This window comes from Spermophilus citellus, assembly GCF_964194105.1.
Source record: "Spermophilus citellus genome assembly, chromosome: 3".
NCBI classification, from domain to species: Eukaryota; Metazoa; Chordata; class Mammalia; order Rodentia; family Sciuridae; genus Spermophilus; species Spermophilus citellus.
In genome coordinates, this window is record NC_138184.1 from 91,152,120 (window position 1) to 91,168,798 (window position 16,679).

The following is a 16,679-nucleotide window of genomic DNA, read 5'->3' on the forward strand; positions in this document are numbered from 1 at the left end:
CCTTTCCGCCCTCCGGAAAGAAAACGACTAACCGGAACCACCGGATCCCCGTCCCTGGAACGTCCTCGGGCCGAGGCCGAGGCGCGGGGGGTCGCACGCGGCGGGGGGCGGGCGGCCGTTGTGAGGGCCAGGCGGAGGGATCAGCTCGGGCGCAGCGGTGCGGCGGCCCTGGCCGGGGGAGGGGCGGGTGGGGCGAAAGCCCGGCCTGGAGCCCGGGCCGGAGCGGAACGGAGCGGGCCGTCTGCCCCCGCGACCCGCGGGCCTTGGCTCCTGTCTGTTTTAGCCGCTCTATGCCCGGTCCGCCACGTCCCCTCGCCCTGGCCGCCCTCCGCGGGCCCAGCCCCCACTGTGGCATGGTGACAGGGCGCGTGACGCTGCAGTCTCCGCGCAGGGCCTGGGTCAAGGACGAGCTGGCGTCCCCAGAGCTCCCAGGAAGGAGCATGTCCAGCTGCCCTTGGAAGGGAGGGAAGTGAGCTGGACCTGAGAGCCGGAGGTCGGCCTCCGGGCTGTTCCTGGGCCTTCCTGTTTGTTCTCGGTGGCCCTGGACAAGAGAGGGTCGCCCTTGGTTGCCGACAAGGAGACTGCGGATTTGAGCTCCGTCTGCACTTGATGTACTCAGAAGGGGCTTAAGCCTGAGATGTCCTTTTATTTTTTACTTCAACTGCAGGTGTCCCACTGTCGCGTTGCACCCCCCGGCCCCGAAATTAAGTCTATTAAACTGAGATGAAAAAAAAATGTTTACGGATGTGTAAGTGACCCTGTGATGGTTGAACCCAGGGTGTTGTGTGATGGTCAAGTCAGGTTGGACCTGTCTGCTGGACACTGACCACTCTTCTCCAGGGGAAGCGTTCAGATCCTTCCAGCTATCTGAAATGTGAGGCGCAAGGTTTTAAAACACAGGAATTGAGTCTCAGCTGTGCGTATTTCTGGGGAGGATTTTTAATATGTCAAATACAAACTGTAACTCCACAGGAACATTCTATTTTGATAAAAGAGGAGGAGAGGGATTGCGAGCCCAGGTGGTTTCATTTTTACCACAACCTATACTGTGACTCCTGTGTGTCATTTCCCCAGCCACTGTTCCTTCTGGATTCTTCTGGAAATAGTCCCTGTTTCTACAAATGTAGGGGGAGGATAATGTTTGAATTTCTGCCAAGAAAAAAAAAAAAAGATACTAACTGATGTTCTGCCTTTAAGAAAAGATGACATTCTTAAATAATGAAGGTCATTTCAACATTCTGCTTAAAATGGGGTAAATCAAACCAAAACTGCCATATATTTTCTTCTTTTGTAGTAAAAATCATGCTCTATCGTTAATATGATGTCACTTCACACATAAGACACACGCAGGTGTCACTTCCTGTGTACTACATTTACAGTCGAGCAGGCTTTCTGTTTTCCTGGCTTTGTCACAATTACTGTCAGGAGGCATTTTACTTGTTACATGTCGAATAAACCACACATTACTTCTTTTTTCTTCTTTTTTTTTTGGGGGGGGGGGTGGCAGTGCTGGGGATAATACTTTACTATTTTTTGTTTGTTTAAACGGTTTATCTTTTAAAGAGACTGAAATAATTATAAATATATATTCGTGGGTGTTAAGCTTCACCTTCTCATTTCTGGTGCTATTATCCACCGGATATTATTTTTCTTTTGCCTGAAGGACTTTTTTAAAAAAACATTTCTTGTGGGTAGTTTCTCTGGGTGATGAATTATTCCTGTGTGTGTGAGTGTGTGTGTTTGATTTTGGTGTCTTCATGTCCCTTCATTTGCCTGGTTGAGTCCTGGCCGGCTCTCTCTCTCACGTCCTTTCCCCCTAAACTGTGACTGTGCCTTCCCAACTCTGCTGAATGCTTGGGGGAAACTCCTTTTTTCCTATGGTAACCTGTGTCTGATGTCTTTATGAAAATACAAGAACTGAGCATCGTTCAAAATGACTTTAACCTCTGAAATTTTCTAAGGAGAATGAATTCACGGGTCACTGGCAAAATTTAAACGAAGAATAAAAATAAAACATCATTTTCCAGGTTTAGTAGGAAGCCTTGGTGATTTCCAAGGTAGATTTCTGGGAAGGTAATTTCTGAATTTCAGCAGAAGTTTTTAAGGGAAGGAACAGCTGAGGTTTGGCCTGGTTTCAGCCACACCCTGCTTGCTTGGGGCTGTGCTGTGCTTTGAGTCTTGTGATCCGTGTGTAATGGCTGAGTCATGAGCTTCGTGACATAGCTTTTCTGAGTCCAGAGGTTTGTACAGAAACAAAACAGCTCTAATTTCAGAGGCAGGAGAGGAGAGGAGGAGGGATAAGAGGAGGTCCTGGTTGGGAGTGGGGAATGGGCCTGGGGTTAGCCCCAGCAGAAGCCAGTGGTCCCTGAAGGAAGGGTCCCCTCTCTTCAGATCCATTGTGTGTTGGAAATGGGAGAAAATGGCCTCCCACTAGAAGCTGCTGTTCCTGGGAGTGGTTTGTCCGAGGACAGTTTGGTTTGTCACATGTGTAGGGAAGGGAGAGGAAGATGCTGGTGGTACTCGTGACATTTTTTGTGTTTCGGCAAAGGGAAAATGACACCCTTCTTTAGCAGACAGACCCCTCCAGAGGAAGGCGGTTGGACCGGGGTGGACTCTACCCTAGAGAGGGTGCTGTTGGTGGCCGGTCACAACTGCCTTTCTATTTCTGAAAAATGACTCCCAGGGTCTAAATGTCCCACTTGGACCCAGGAGCCGGGTATCAAGTCACAATCCTAAAACCTAAAATGTCCTGACCTAGAATGTGACGTGCCAGAATGTGCCAGAAGCAGATGAGTCACAGGCTCTGCTTGGAGTTCGTTCCACCCACAGATGGATCCAGCCTTTGCAGGCGACCCAAGGAAGATGGCTTCAGAGCTGGCACCAATGGAAAGGGGACCAAGGCCCAGCAACAGGCCGGGATTGGCGGGCAGAAGGGGCACGTGATGGGCTGAGCTGTCGGCGCTAGGGTGTGGGGCTGCGGTGGGGTGGGGACACTCTAGTCCGCCTGCTTTTCTTCCGTCCCCTGAGAGATCCAGCTCCTCTGAAGGTCATGCCTTGCTTGTGACCTGATTCGGCATCTGGACATTAGCTGGGAGTCCAAAGGCCAGCGAGCTCCTTTTCCCCCCAGAGACAGGGTGACCCAGGGAGCTGGAGGGCAGTCCATGCCTGCTTTGTCATGCCTTATATAACCATAAAAGGTCATCTGGAGCACCTGCGGGCAGGCAGAGGCCTGGCCAACCCGGGGGTGGAAACTCAAGGGCCTTTGCTCTCTTTCCTGTTGACACACCTGCTCTTGAATGGGCAGAACTTGAAAACAACCGGTTGATGTTGTCTCCATATTTGTCTAGGTTGGGAGAACTGGGAATGTATCCAAGCTGTTTGGCTTCGATTTTGTTTTTAAGTCATGAGAAATCACAACATCATATGGACTTCTTTTTTTTTTTTTTCTTTTTTTTTACCCGCTGGCAGTGCTGGGGATCGAGCCCTCGGATTTGGCATTCCATGTAAACACTCCCTGGCCACAGCCCTGCCCTAAAGTCTCCCTGTTCTAAATGCCCAGGTCAGTAGTGTTAAGTGCATTCACCCCGCCATCACCCTCCTCACTAACGTCTTCAGATCTTTTTATCCACAAAGCTGAAACTGTCCCCATTAAACAGTTCCCCTGCCCCCTGCCTAGCCACTAGCACCTCCCCTTCTACTTCCGTCTCCGTGAGTTCATCTCCCCAGCCACCTCATGTGATGGGCTCTGTGTGTATTAAAATGTAATAATTGAAAAAAAAAATTTCAGAGAATTCAGATCTAGGAAGCGCCAACACAAGCCTTTAGCAGCAGCAACTCCTTGTGGTATTTTTCCGTATCCTGCACTATGGATTTAATTATAAGATACAGTGTGAAACACAAGCACATATAATTAGTTTCACGTTGGGACGGATCGCTTTAGAAAGAACACTCTACCTTTTTGTTCCCTCAAAACCTTGCTGGTACATAGGGAAGAAATGCGCTTTGTGCAAACTCATTAAAAACAGGTTCTGTCACCTGTACATCACCACCTAGACGGTGAGTCATTTCACAAATTTTAGTTTCCTTGTCTCAAAAACAAAAGGTTTGCAAAGACCAAGGTCCTTCCAGCTCTAAGATCAGATTTTTTTTTCCAACTCTGTAAAGCTGGAAGTCAAGTCAAAGGACAGGAGTTGACAGGTGTATTGTCATGGCTAGCTACAGAATGCCACAGGGTGCCTCCTCTTTATATGAATGATAAAACAGTGTATTGACTTAACTGAGGCGCCCACGAGTGTGAGGAAGTGAAAGCTGCTCCCTCCTTACCCTCTCCTGCCCCCTGTTGCAGAGAGCAGAGCCCCAGGCTGGGCAGCAGCTGACCTGGGGCTGCTTCCTGGACAAACCGGGTCACTGAGGCACAGGGCCAGAGGCCCAACCTTGAGTGACCTACATACATCTGCACTGCCGTGTCCAGGAATGTCCGCAGTCCTCAATGCCAGGTGCAGAAACCTCCAAATGACTATCCGGCTCACGTTTGCTGTGCTGTCAATCATCAAATTAGGTTGTGCCTTGACATTTCCCTGCTAACTGCTCCCCTTCTTCAGCTCTAACAAGGAACATTTAAGACACCAGGGGCTTCACCCTGAAGAGTTCACACCTGGTTTTAAAAGCTCAGTTGCAAGCAGTAAACCCAAGAATTGTGGCTAGAAAAGAAGGAAGCAGAAAAAAAAGTGGAGATGCCGGGGATCGAACCCGGGACCTCATACATGCAAAGCATGCGCTCTACCACTGAGCTACATCCCCCTCCCTCTGCGCTGGGCTTCCTGAAAATCTCTGCTACACTCCTTTCGTAAGGGTTTCCACGCCCTCCGGTTGAATCTTGTGCATATATTTAAATGGCTATTAGGGTTAGCAAAAGCCAACCAAAAAAAATTCACTTCCTGTTTTTCAAATGGGCCTATTCTCCATAGCCTTGCAACAAAGATTCTAATTGCTACAGGAAATGGAAAATAAATCAGAAATTCCAGTAAAGGAGGACATTGGCCTGATGGTACCCCGGAATCTCCATTCCACCCTCAGTGAATTTGAGTCCGCACATCTGCTTGAAGGCTTTCTCCTCCCCACCCCCAAATTGTTCCGGATGTTAAAATGAGCAAATTAAAAAGAAACGGATTGAACCCCCAGAATCAGGGCTCAACTTTAGAAGAGGGGATCTCTGCAACATCCCACTACGAGAGCCGTCCTGAAATTGTGAAGGGGAATTGTGAAGGGGCACCCAGCCTCGGGGGCCTGTGGAGAGGGCCAGGGGGAAGAAGTCCAAAGGTTTAGTGTCTTCAAAGCCTCAAGGGGTTGTGAGTGGGAGACCTCCCCTGCCACCTGGTTTGCCATCGGGCCCCCTCAACCGCCGGATCTGCTCTGCTGCCCGAGCAGCTTGCCCTGCATTCCTGCCTCTCTGGCCCTCATCCGGGAAGCAGAGGTTTCCAGAGCCCCTACCTCACCAGGACTTGTGACAATTTGACAAGACAAAGCATCTAGAACAGTGTTCTCAGCGTCTAGGGGCAGACCCTGAAATGTGAGCTGTTGAAGCTACGGTGGAGTTTCCATGGGAACTGCAGGGGAACTGCAGGGTCTCACGTCTGCTCCAGGTGTGAGCTGCCACATCGCTGATCCTGTCCTGGTGAGAGAGAGCAGAGGAAGAAAGGGAGGGTGTGGATGGGCTACTGCGGAAACCGTCCCTGCCCTCACTCCTCTAGCTCGATGGTGGCAGAGCAGAGGGGTGGCACCGTGGGCCATGACCTTGAGAGACCGCTCAGCTCCCAGAGGCCCCTCTGCTTCCTCCCCCCAAAGTGCATGGCAGCCAGAGCGCTCTGCTCAGAGCAGACCTGATTTTGTTTCCTCTCTGCACAAAACCCTGACAAGATCAAGTCCAGACTCCGCAAGGCCCTAGTGGAGTGGACTTCCCTGATTCATCGCCTGCTCCTCTTCCTCTCCACGTGTTCTGTCCTTAGTTGGGCCACCTCCTTCCCACCTCAGAGCCTTGGCACTTACTGCTCTCAGCCTGGACAGCTGTCCCTCAGCTCTTGCCCCAGCTGGTTCGATCTAGATGTCCAGCTCCTTGCTCACACGTCCCCTCCTCAGCGGGGCCTTCCCAAGCATCTCCTACTGACCTACCTGTCTCACCACTCCCTGTCACACACCCTCCTTGTTTTCTTATAGCATTTATCCATTTTAATAGTAAGGGCAGGGCCGGTGCCTAGGATGGGGCCTGGCACATAAAAGGTGCTCAGTAGGGTTTGTGGAATGAATGTGGGAAAGTTTGGGATAAAGGTAGAAATGAACCACAGAATAGGAGCCTGGGAAGGTAAAGGGCTAAGAAAGCTATTTCAGATCTCCCCTGTCCCTGTGTCCGCCCTGACCTTCGCACTCCCTTGATGGAACTTCTAAAGAACGTTCCCTTCTCCGTGGGTTTGGTTCACTCCCTAGAGTGAGAGCTGTAAACTCTTGCTCAGTCCCTTTGGGATCTGCCAGTCCTGGGGGGGACGATGGAGTGTGCTTGAGGGGATCACAAGTTCACGGAGGTGGTGAGACTGGGGCTTTCCGGGTCCAACTTGTATTTAAGGTGCCCCACTTGGAATGAGACCTGGGAGTCTCAGGGTGGAGAGGAGGGGGACTTCCCAGCCGGGACACTGAAAAGTAACCCCAGTGACACCAACAGGTGTTGGTGTGTCCCCGGAACTGGCAAGGCAATCTCTCCTCTTTCTGTCTCAACTATGGCTTTGGCTCCCATATTATGACGAAAATAAATGGCATCTTGTAAAGAGTTTGTTTATTGCCTGTGGGGTGCAGCAGCTGCACACCGGTGATGCTTTAAGGTCACAGAGTCTGACTGCTTTAGGGGGAGAAAATGTGTCAAGTTCATAAGCATCTTCCAAAGTCAGGGGCTGGAGCAAGACAAGAAATGTCAGCCCCAGAAGTCCAGTTGTCCATCTCACAAACCGAGGACCTTTTTCTGGCCTATTCCCTGCAAGGATGCAAGATCAGCTTTCCAGCGCAGCTGGACTATGGTCTTTCTTGCAGTCCTGTGACCAAGCTCTCAGGAAGTTGCATGTAACAGGGTCTAAGCAGCAGGTCAGCCACCAAGACCGCCAAGGTCCTGTGACCAAGCTCTCAGGAAGTTGCATGTAACAGGGTCTAAGCAGCAGGTCAGCCACCAAGACCGCCAAGGTCAGGATGAAAAAGACGTCGTTCCACCATCAAAACGTTACAGCCTCCCCGTCGGGGAATCGAACCCCGGTCTCCCGCGTGACAGGCGGGGATACTCACCACTATACTAACGAGGACGAGTTCTGCCATATCCTCCCTGGAACTCTTCTTTAAGGTAACTTGTCTCCCCTGCCCCTTCCCGTCCATTCCAGGGGGTTAAACCTTTTTATTTTCTTGCAAAATAAGTCGGATTTAGCTAAATGGCATTTTAAGGTGGCCGTTTTTTGCTCGGTCCTTGTCAGCCTGGAGAATTTAAAACGCAGAAATTTAAAAAAAAAAAAAAACAGCAAAAAATTCACGAGCAGACATCAACAAACGCATGCCAGGGATGAATAGGTGCTTAAGAGATAAACCAGGGAAACCTTGGTCCTCGTGCAACTTGACCAAACCAGGAGTCGCAGGACCTCTAACCGCCATGGGGTGAGGGGGTCTCATAATAAAGAAATCGCGCCCCTTGACGAACTGGGATAGGCTGAGCAGGCGCTGCTCTGCTTCTGCCGTGCGCAGAGACGGAAAAAAAACGAGCTGCCGAAACCCGGGATCGAACCAGGGACCTTTAGATCTTCAGTCTAACGCTCTCCCAACTGAGCTATTTCGGCGGCCGGTGCTGCTGGGATGCGTTGCCGTCCTCCTTGTGTACGCGGAGGCGCGGGGCACTGGAAGCCACCTCTCTTCCTCCGCGTTCTGCGACCCCCGTCCTCCCAGGTGCCGCCCCCGTGGCCTCCCCGGGTCTGGCCTCCCTCACGTCCCCCTGGCGCACTGTGTCCCTGTCCATCCAGCGTGTCCCCGGCTAACGCGCACCAGGCACTGAGCACTGTCCCCGCCGGATCCCCCGGCGCCCGGCACGGAGCAGACGCAGGACTAACGCTTGTTGGGGGAACGGACGGAGGTCGCTTCGCCGCCGCGGGGAACAGCGTCGCGCCCCGGCCCGCAGCGCGCGGTGCCGCGGGAGGCCGACTGAGCCAGGGCGGTCCTCGGGGAAAGGGCCGCCGCCCCTGAGCGCGCCGCTCGGCCCGCGTGGGAGCAGGGCCACAGGTGGGCGCCCAGCCTGGGCCCGGGCGGCCGCCCCTCGCCGCGGGAGCCCCTTCCCCGTCTCAGTCACTCAGTAAGCGTTTGCTGGGCACCTACTGGACGTGCGTTTGCTCCACCAGCGAACAGGCAGCAGCTGTCCAGTGGGCAGTGCCTGCCGAGAAGGAAGACAAATCCTGGTGCTAGACGCTGGGGCGGGGGCAGGAGAAGGGGACAGCAGAGGCCGAGGAGGAGGAGGCCGGGCAGGGGGTCAGCTGGGCTCCCGAGACTGGAAAGGCGTAGCCTTGGCAGGAACAGGAGAGTGGTCCCGGTGGAGACGTCGAGGCCCAGTGGGGCAGAGGCCGCATCCCACTCACCTGCAAGGCCTGGGAACAGGGCTGGATTTTCCTCTGGGTGCTGGTTGGAAAGCCACTGGAGTGGGGGACACTTACCTCTGGGTGTTTTTCTGGTTGCAGTTTGGAGAATGGACAGGAGCCACCAGGGTGGCTGCAGGGACACCAGCGAGGAGGCTGAGGGCGTGGTAAAGCCAGAGCAGGGGGTGTCCCAGGCCAGGGAGGAGCTGGGAACTCATGGGCATGGAGCCCGGGTTCAGGAAGAGTCAGGGAGCATGACACCTGGGCTGGGGGGTCTGCTGGGAATGGCCAGCCCTGACCAGAAACTGGAGGCCCTGGGGCAGCAAAGCTGTCAAGACTTCAGTCACAAACACGTCGCCTTTTGAGACACCCCTTGGATTTCCAAATGGAAACGCAGACACAGCCACTTTCCTGCACATCTTGAAGCCAGCAGTCTTCTGTGTGTCCCCAAATCCAGTGTTATGGGCTGAATGATGTCCCCCCACAATTCATATGTAGAAGGCCTAACCCTGGTTCCTTAGCATGTGACAGCGCAGTTGGAGGCAGGACCTTTAAAGAACCCACTACTTCAGGCAGCACCTGAGGGTGGGCCCTAATCCAAGATGGCCAGTGTCTTCACAAGAAGGAGATTAGGATAGATTCACCTGCAGGGAAATAGCAGAGAGAAGGTGGCCGGTGGCAGGCCAAGGAGAGAAGGCGAGAAGAAGCCCGGGCCACTGGCAGCCCCAGAGCTGTGGGGAAATGTGTGTGTGTTCTTTAAGCCCCGTCTCTGCTATTTTTTTCAAGACTGACCCACCCAGGCTGCAGGACACCCGCCCATCCATACGCTGGATTTTCCCGGAGAGGGGAAGATTTGTGCTTTCAGGGGAATCATCCTGGAAATGATTTTGGAGAAATAGGAGGCCCTGTGCTCTGGTGTCCCCATCTGAAGAGCCTCTAGAAGAGGCCTTGCAGATGGCCTTGGCTGGGCATTCAGCTCAATGTTTTCATTTCTGATATGGGTGTCAGGTCTTGCTAGATCCAGCTCCAAACAGCCAGGCTAGCAATTCACATCCAACCCGTCCCCTGTTTTTCTCACTTAACAATCCACCAACTCAAAGCTCAGCACACAGAAGGCCCTCAATACTTGTGACATAAGTGGGTTAGATGGCAGTAACAAATATCTCCACCCGGGTGGCAGAAAGCAATGGGGATTTATTCTTGTACAGTTCTGGAGGACAGAAGTCTAAAGGCAAGGTGCTGGCAGCTTTCTTCTGGAAGCTTTGAGGGAGAATCAGCTCCAGGCCTCTCCCCAGGTTCTGGCAGAGGTGGGCAGACAGTCCTAGGTGGACCTCAGCCTGTGGACACGGGTCCACCCTTGGCGTCCTTCTTCCCATAGCTCTCCTCTCCATTTCTCTGCTTTCTCTTTTCCTGTCTCTTCTAAGGGCATTTAGGACCTGCCCCAACCTAGAATGATCTGCAGGAGCACTTTCCACATGCTAACAATCTCAAGATCCTCCCCTAAATGACATCTTGTAGTTGTTGTTGGGTACCAGGGATTAAACTCTGGGGCATTCGACCACTGAGCCTCATTCCCAGCCCTATTTTATATTTTATTTAGAGACAGGGTCTTACTGAGTTGCTTAGTGCCTCGCTTTTGTTGAGGCTGGCTTTGAAGTTGCAATCCTCCTGTTTCAGCCTCCTGAGCCGCTGGGATTAGAAGAGTGGGCCACTGTGCCCAGTATATTATTTATTTATTTATTTTTTTAACATTTATTTTTTAGTTTTTTAGGTGGACAAAATATCTTTTATTTTATTTTTATGTGGTGCTAAGGGATTGAACCTAGTGCCTCATGCATGCTAGGCTAGCGCAGTATCATTGAGACACAACCCCAATCCTATTATTTAATTTTTATGATTTGATTTTTTAAATCAAAACGTGATTACTATCAAGAAGCAGAAAACTGATCAGATCACTATCAGAAAACTGACACTATGGGCCAGGAAGTGCCCATGTCCTGCTACAGGAAGCAGCTTTCGAGGGTGGTTAGTTGAACATCCCTCTAGGCCTTACTTCTGTGGATACACGTTCATGGAAAGCCACATGGAGAGAGACGGACAGATCATCTTTGTTACAATTTGATCATGTTCTATGTTTTTAACCAAAAGCAGCAACATTAATTTTTCAATAAATAAAATGAAAGCAATTGCTGAACTTCAGAAAAGTTTTCTTCATCCCATAAAACACACTAGTTCCCAATAAAATCCTCTGTGTTAGGAAAAATGATTATCAAAACAATTAACTTGGGCTGGGCACAGAGGCACACACATCATGATCCCAGATGTTTAGGAGGCTGAGGCAAGAGAATCCCAAGTTCAAGGCTAATCTGGGCAATTTAGTGAGACCTTGTGTCAAAGAAAGTAAAAATAAAACTGGGGCTGAGGTTGTGGCTGGGTGGTAGAGCGCTTACCTAGCACATGTGAGGCCCTGGGTTGGATCCTCAGCACCACATAAAAATAAATAAACACATGCTGTTCATCTACAAGCACAAAAACAAACAAACAAACAAATAAGTAAATAGAATTTAAAAAAATTAAAAAAAGAAAACAGCGGAACATTTGCCTAGTATGTTCTCAGGACTGGGTCTGGGATGTAGCTCGGTGGCAAAACACTTGCCTTAAATATGCACCTGCCCTGGGTTCTATTACCAGTTCCCCAAAAAAGAAGACAAAACTTATCTCCCCCAAACAGACCCCAACGGAAATAAAGAAAGTGAGAAAAAAAATTATCCATACTGCAAAAGAAAAAAAAAAAAAAAAATATATATATATATATATATATATATAAAATAAAGATGTGTGTTTTGAAAGAAAACATCTTAACTTCAAGGGCCTGGGCCCATCATCACCTGATACGTAGGAGTTAATTCAACCGTTTTCCAGCCTGTAGCGCTGTGCCCTTGTGCCCAGGTTTTCCCTTTTGTATTAAGATCTTAGCACTAAAAGCTCAATTCCATACTCGGGGTTGTAAGGCCAGAGCATGGGGTACGCGAGACCTGGAAGCGCCCTCGGAAGCGTTGAGCTATTGATTCTGGCTTCTCCATTTCACTCCTTTCTTCCCCAAACAAGTCTTGATTAACAAGTCATTTTTTGTCCTGAGGTGTGGCTCACGGGACTCAGCCTCGCCAAGGGAAAAGAAGCAGGAGCACTGGGTACATCCTCTGTGTGGTGCCACTGGCACCCCATCCAGCTCCAGCATTCTCTGGCTGGGCCTCCTCATTTCTGTCCCTGGCCCTGGAAACCACCAGTCCCCTTTTTTTGCGCAGGATTTCAGTCATAGCTAAAAAAAAAAAAAAAAAAAAAAAAAAAGTTATTTACAGCAAAGGCTGAAAGTGTGAACTGATGGTTTTACTTCCTTTTTTTATGATACCAGGCAAACTTGGGGGGCACTTAACCACCGAGCCCCATCTCCAGACCTTTTATATTTTCCTTAGAGACAGAGTCTTGCTAAATTGCTGAAGCTGCTGCAATCTTCCTACCTCAGCCTCCCAAGCCACTAGGATCACAGGTGGCCACCAGCCTGGCCTCCCATGTGTTTTAAATATTTGTAGGAGCCTCTTCTGTGCGTTCATTGCCTGTAGACTCTTGGTCTACAGGTATTTTAGGATTTTTCTTAATGATTTGAATAAATTATTTGTCTTTTCTTTCCTTCTTTTTATTTTGAATAAATGGTGTCTGTAACAAAGATATTAGTCCTTAGAGTCTTTTGCCTACAGTCTGTTTTTAATCATTGTAGGAAATTTATTTTTTACCTACATTTTCTACATAGACCAAACTAGTACAAGGGTATAGCTACCAAAAAACGAAGACAACAAGAAAGAAAGAAAGAAAAAAAAAAGACACAGCATTTACCATTCTGGACCATTTAGGGTCCAGATTGCTGCCCCTTCTAGAATTGCAAACAATGCCCCATAAGACCCTTGAAAATAAAGCAAACCAACCCCTTTCTGCTTCTGTGCTGGGAAGCTGGGTTCCTTGTGAGCTGATGAGCCGGACTGTATTTTCCCTCCAGTTGAATCTCTTTTGATTCAATCCACCTGGAAGTTACTTTTTTGCAAATATTAGATATGAGTCTACATGGGTGATTTTAGTGTAAAAAGAAACAGAGTTTTCTCCACCTGAGATGTGGGGCAGGCGTGATTGAACAGGACTGCAAGGCAACTTGGGGACCAGTAGAGGTTTGTTACTGCTCTTTCCCTTAATGCATACTTGCCTTTGGTTTGTAAAACCTCAGTGGAGGCACGCAGTTGGGAGGTCGAGTGCAGGTCTAGGTGGATGCACATTATCTGAGCGACAGGTCCCCACTGGGTGGGACCCGCGGAGCCTGGAATCCAACGGCAGGGCCGCGTTCACCCAGTCATGGGTGCAAACAAGGGTGACACCGTGTCCTGCCTACCTGCATCTCAAAATGCAAAAGCCTCAAGCAGCCTCCCCGTCGGGGAATCGAACCCCGGTCTCCCGCGTGACAGGCGGGGATACTCACCACTATACTAACGAGGACAGGCCATGCAAGCTCCTCTCCGGGGCGGCTTCTGTGGATGGCGAGCTCTCTCGGCTTCCGCAGGGCGGGGTCCGCGAGGGCGGCGCTGCCTGGCTGGGCTCCAGGCCTGGGCCGCTGCCTATCAGGCTCCGGCGCACACTCTACCTGGGCGGGGATGTAGCTCAGTGGTAGAGCGCATGCTTTGCATGTATGAGGCCCCGGGTTCAATCCCCGGCATCTCCACCTGTCTTTTGCCTCATTCTTTGAATCACACGTCTGCTTAGGGGACCCAGGCACCCCCTCCGGAAAGTCCCTGCAGCCGGCCTGGTTGAGTCACCAGCAGGCGGGAAAGCTCTGTATTTGTACAGAGGGTGCCTTCGGTGATCCTGAGCCCCTCAGGCCAGGGAATGTGCAACACTGAGCACCTTCTATGTGCCTAAGGATAGTGCCAGATTCCCTGGACTCCCTGCCTGGATTGACCAGGCCAGGCGTCTCAGCCTTTTAGGGATTCACGCACCAGACCAGGGTACCAATAGTGGGCAACGGAGTGATGAGGTGGGAGCTAGGGGGATGTCGGAGCCGCGGAGGAAACCGCAAGTGCAAAGGCCCTGGGGTTGGAGCAGGGGCTTCTCTGTGGTGAGTGCACACAGCAACCCTGCACTTGGTCTCCCGGCTCCTTGGGTTAAGCTGGGAGGGCAGGGAGATGAAGGCAGGAGCCGATGGGGCCTGCTGTGGAGGACACTGCAAGGCCCAGTGCTGAGCTTGACCGGATCACATTTAGTTTTAAACAGCTCCCTCTGGTGGCCGGGCAGAGACTGTACCCTGGAAGGTGGGAGGGACTCCTGGGAAGTCCAGCCAGGCCGCCAGGAGGAGCCAGTGGAGGCTTCTCCAGCCTGGCACAGTGCAGCTGGGGAGGCGAGGGAGTCAGGCACTTCCCTAATCGGGGCACAACACTTTTTGGGCTACTCCTTGTCATTCAGGTTCACTTGAGTCTGAAGCATTATGGTCTCAGGGTACACTGCTGTCCTTGCGCGTTGGTCCTGTGTCGCTCTGCGGGATGGACTCCTGCCACAGCATCACAGGGCCCGGGGACAAAGATGCTTGTATTTAAAAATACTTGTATTGGAAATTTTACTTGATTCTTCCCCTGCGGGCAGTGCCTGGCCTCTTTACTAGGGATGGTGGACGTGCTCTCTGCCCAGCTTCCAGCCAGCAATGGGTGTTGCCTTCTTAATTTTTTCAATATATGCTGGGAACAAAGTGTCACTGCATTATTGACATTGTGTCCCTTCCCTACCTGCTGAGAGGGCGGGCATCTTCGTGAATGTCTGCCGGCCACTTGGTGTGCCCATGGCTGAGAAAGGTTTGCAAAAGGAAAAAGGAGCTTATTCCCAAGTGGAGCTGGGGGACCAACTCTCAAAATGCCGCCCCAGGACAGGGTTTGGGGATATTGTGGGACAAAGCAACAGGATGATTAAGGTGTGGAGAATAGGGACAGGAGTGACATCATTGTGGTCTGCACAGGCCTAGCTAACCCTTGTGGCCCGCCACCCGCCCAGTGCTCAGCTGTGAGCGATGAGGGTGGGGTTTTCAACCTTCAGAAGGTCACGGATGGTGGGGTGCTGGGGGTGAGGTTTAGCAGAGTGTCTGCCTGGTGCGAGCTAGGCCCTGGGTTCCACCCCAGCGCTGGAAGCAGGAACAACAAAAAGTCACCTACTGGGCCCAGCACGAAGGGCCTGCTCTCCCTGGTCTTGCTGTTGAGGGTGGATGGCCCTGGGATGGCTTGTGATCCTTCTGCCTCAGCCTCCTCAGCTGCTGGGATTACAGGTGTGCCCCACCGCACCTGGCTGTTTTAATTTTGGGCAGAGTCTCCCTGTGCCACCCAGGCTGTCCTTCCACCTCAGCCTCTGCAGCCCTGTACCGTGGGCAGTGCCCCTCAGCCCTGGCGGGACCATTCCGGCTGCCCGGTGGGGATTTCCTGCAGCTCACCTCGTCAGAGTCTTCGCCCGTTGTCTCTCCCAGTCGCCCAGGGCTCATCCTGCATGTCAGGCGGTCTGTCTGTCTTGTTTCGCAGCAGTTTTCCTGTGTGTTCTTTCATTTTCCAAATAAGTCGCTCTCTATGTCAACTTGGAATTTCCAGAGCCCCATGGCTCCCCTTTCCTTGCTGCTTCAGGGGTGTCCACCTGTTTAAGACCTCCCTGGACTTTTACAAACACTCCTCGCAATCCTCCTCTTAACCTTTGTGCCACTCTTGCGGGGATGCAGATGGAGAGCAGGGCAGAGGGTCTGCTCTCCCTGGTCCTGCTGCTGTGGTGGATGGCCCTCTGATGGCTCAGAGGGCTGGACTTCTGTGACAAACCAGGCCAGGGGACAGGAAGGAGGCTCAGGGTGTCCCAGGGGAGGGAACAGCACCTGCAGGCCACAGGCTACTGAAGAAGGGAGGAGGGCAGGGTGGCTGGGGTGTGGGGGCGACACCCTGGGAGTGGGGCACCTGCATAGCCTCCAGGCCCCCTGGAGGGAGTCCCCACCATCCTTCCCCCACCATGAGGCTATTCTGCAGTGGTGTAGAGCCAGCCAGGGCTGTGCATGGAGGCCAGCACTCAGCCCCTCCCAAGGCCATGGGACCTCCCATGTCCACCTCCGCCCGCCTGGTGGGCATGTGCACAGGAGTGGAGTGGTGCACATGAGGATGCCCACCTCAGACCGCTCACGGTAGCAAGAGGAACCGGCAAAAAACCGCACGGTGGGGTGGAGCTGCCCGCAGGGTCATTCTGCTGATGGGTCACCTCAACTGCAGACGGGGACTTGGAGAGCCATTGGGGAGAGAGCAGGGCGCGGGGCAGGTCTAGGGTGCCCCTCGGTGGTGCGTGGAGAGGGGTACCCAGGAGGGCTGCTCAGCATGTGCAAGCCCTGAGCCGTGTCCCCCTCACATTAGTTACTTGTGATTCAAAGGACGCTACCAAGAGAGCGAAAGGGTGGGTGACCCTGGGAGAAAATGCCTGCACACCATTCACCTGACCAGGAACAGGGACTTGTTCTGCACACTGCCCTGGCACTGGGCACCGATCCTGGGGGGCTGGGCACTGAGCCAGGTCCCCTGCACAGCTCAACAAGGAGACAAGGAACCCAGTTTAAAAATGAGAAAAGCAGCTTTATTCACAATAATGAAAAGGTGTGGACTGTGGGGCACGTACTGTGGATCACGCAGGTCCACAGGGAGGAAGGGTCAGGGGAGGGACGGGCATGTCACGCAGCTGAACAGGAGGGTGTGAGGCACGCGGATGGTGGTGATGGTTGACCAACATGGTGCTGTGACCAGAAGACTGACAGCAACAGAGAAGTTTCCTGGGGCTCAGCTGCAGGTCCTGGTCCACAGACAGCAGGTCCCCAGCTCTGGGCCGAGTGCGGCAGGAGGCCATGGTGGAGGGACGTGGAGGGGGAGAGTGGCTCAGGACATGGCACCAGGAAGCAGAGCAAGCCGTGACAGGGGCAAAACACAACCCCACAGCATGTCCCCG

General features: G+C 52.2%; 1 long non-coding RNA gene across 2 annotated transcripts; it reads right to left on the reverse strand.

Annotated features, from left to right (window-relative positions):
• Nucleotides 1-7,009: 7,009 nt before the first annotated feature.
• Nucleotides 7,010-9,789, reverse strand: LOC308645762. Of its 2 annotated transcripts, XR_014021277.1 has the most exons (4): nt 8,646-9,789; nt 8,062-8,443; nt 7,329-7,503; nt 7,010-7,150 (listed from the first exon to the last, which is right to left on the reverse strand). It is a non-coding gene; the product is annotated as an uncharacterized lncRNA (long non-coding RNA). The 2 variants fall into 2 exon arrangements; XR_014021278.1 differs by having other exon boundaries at nt 8,062-9,789.
• Between the last annotated feature and the right edge of the window lie 6,890 nt (nt 9,790-16,679).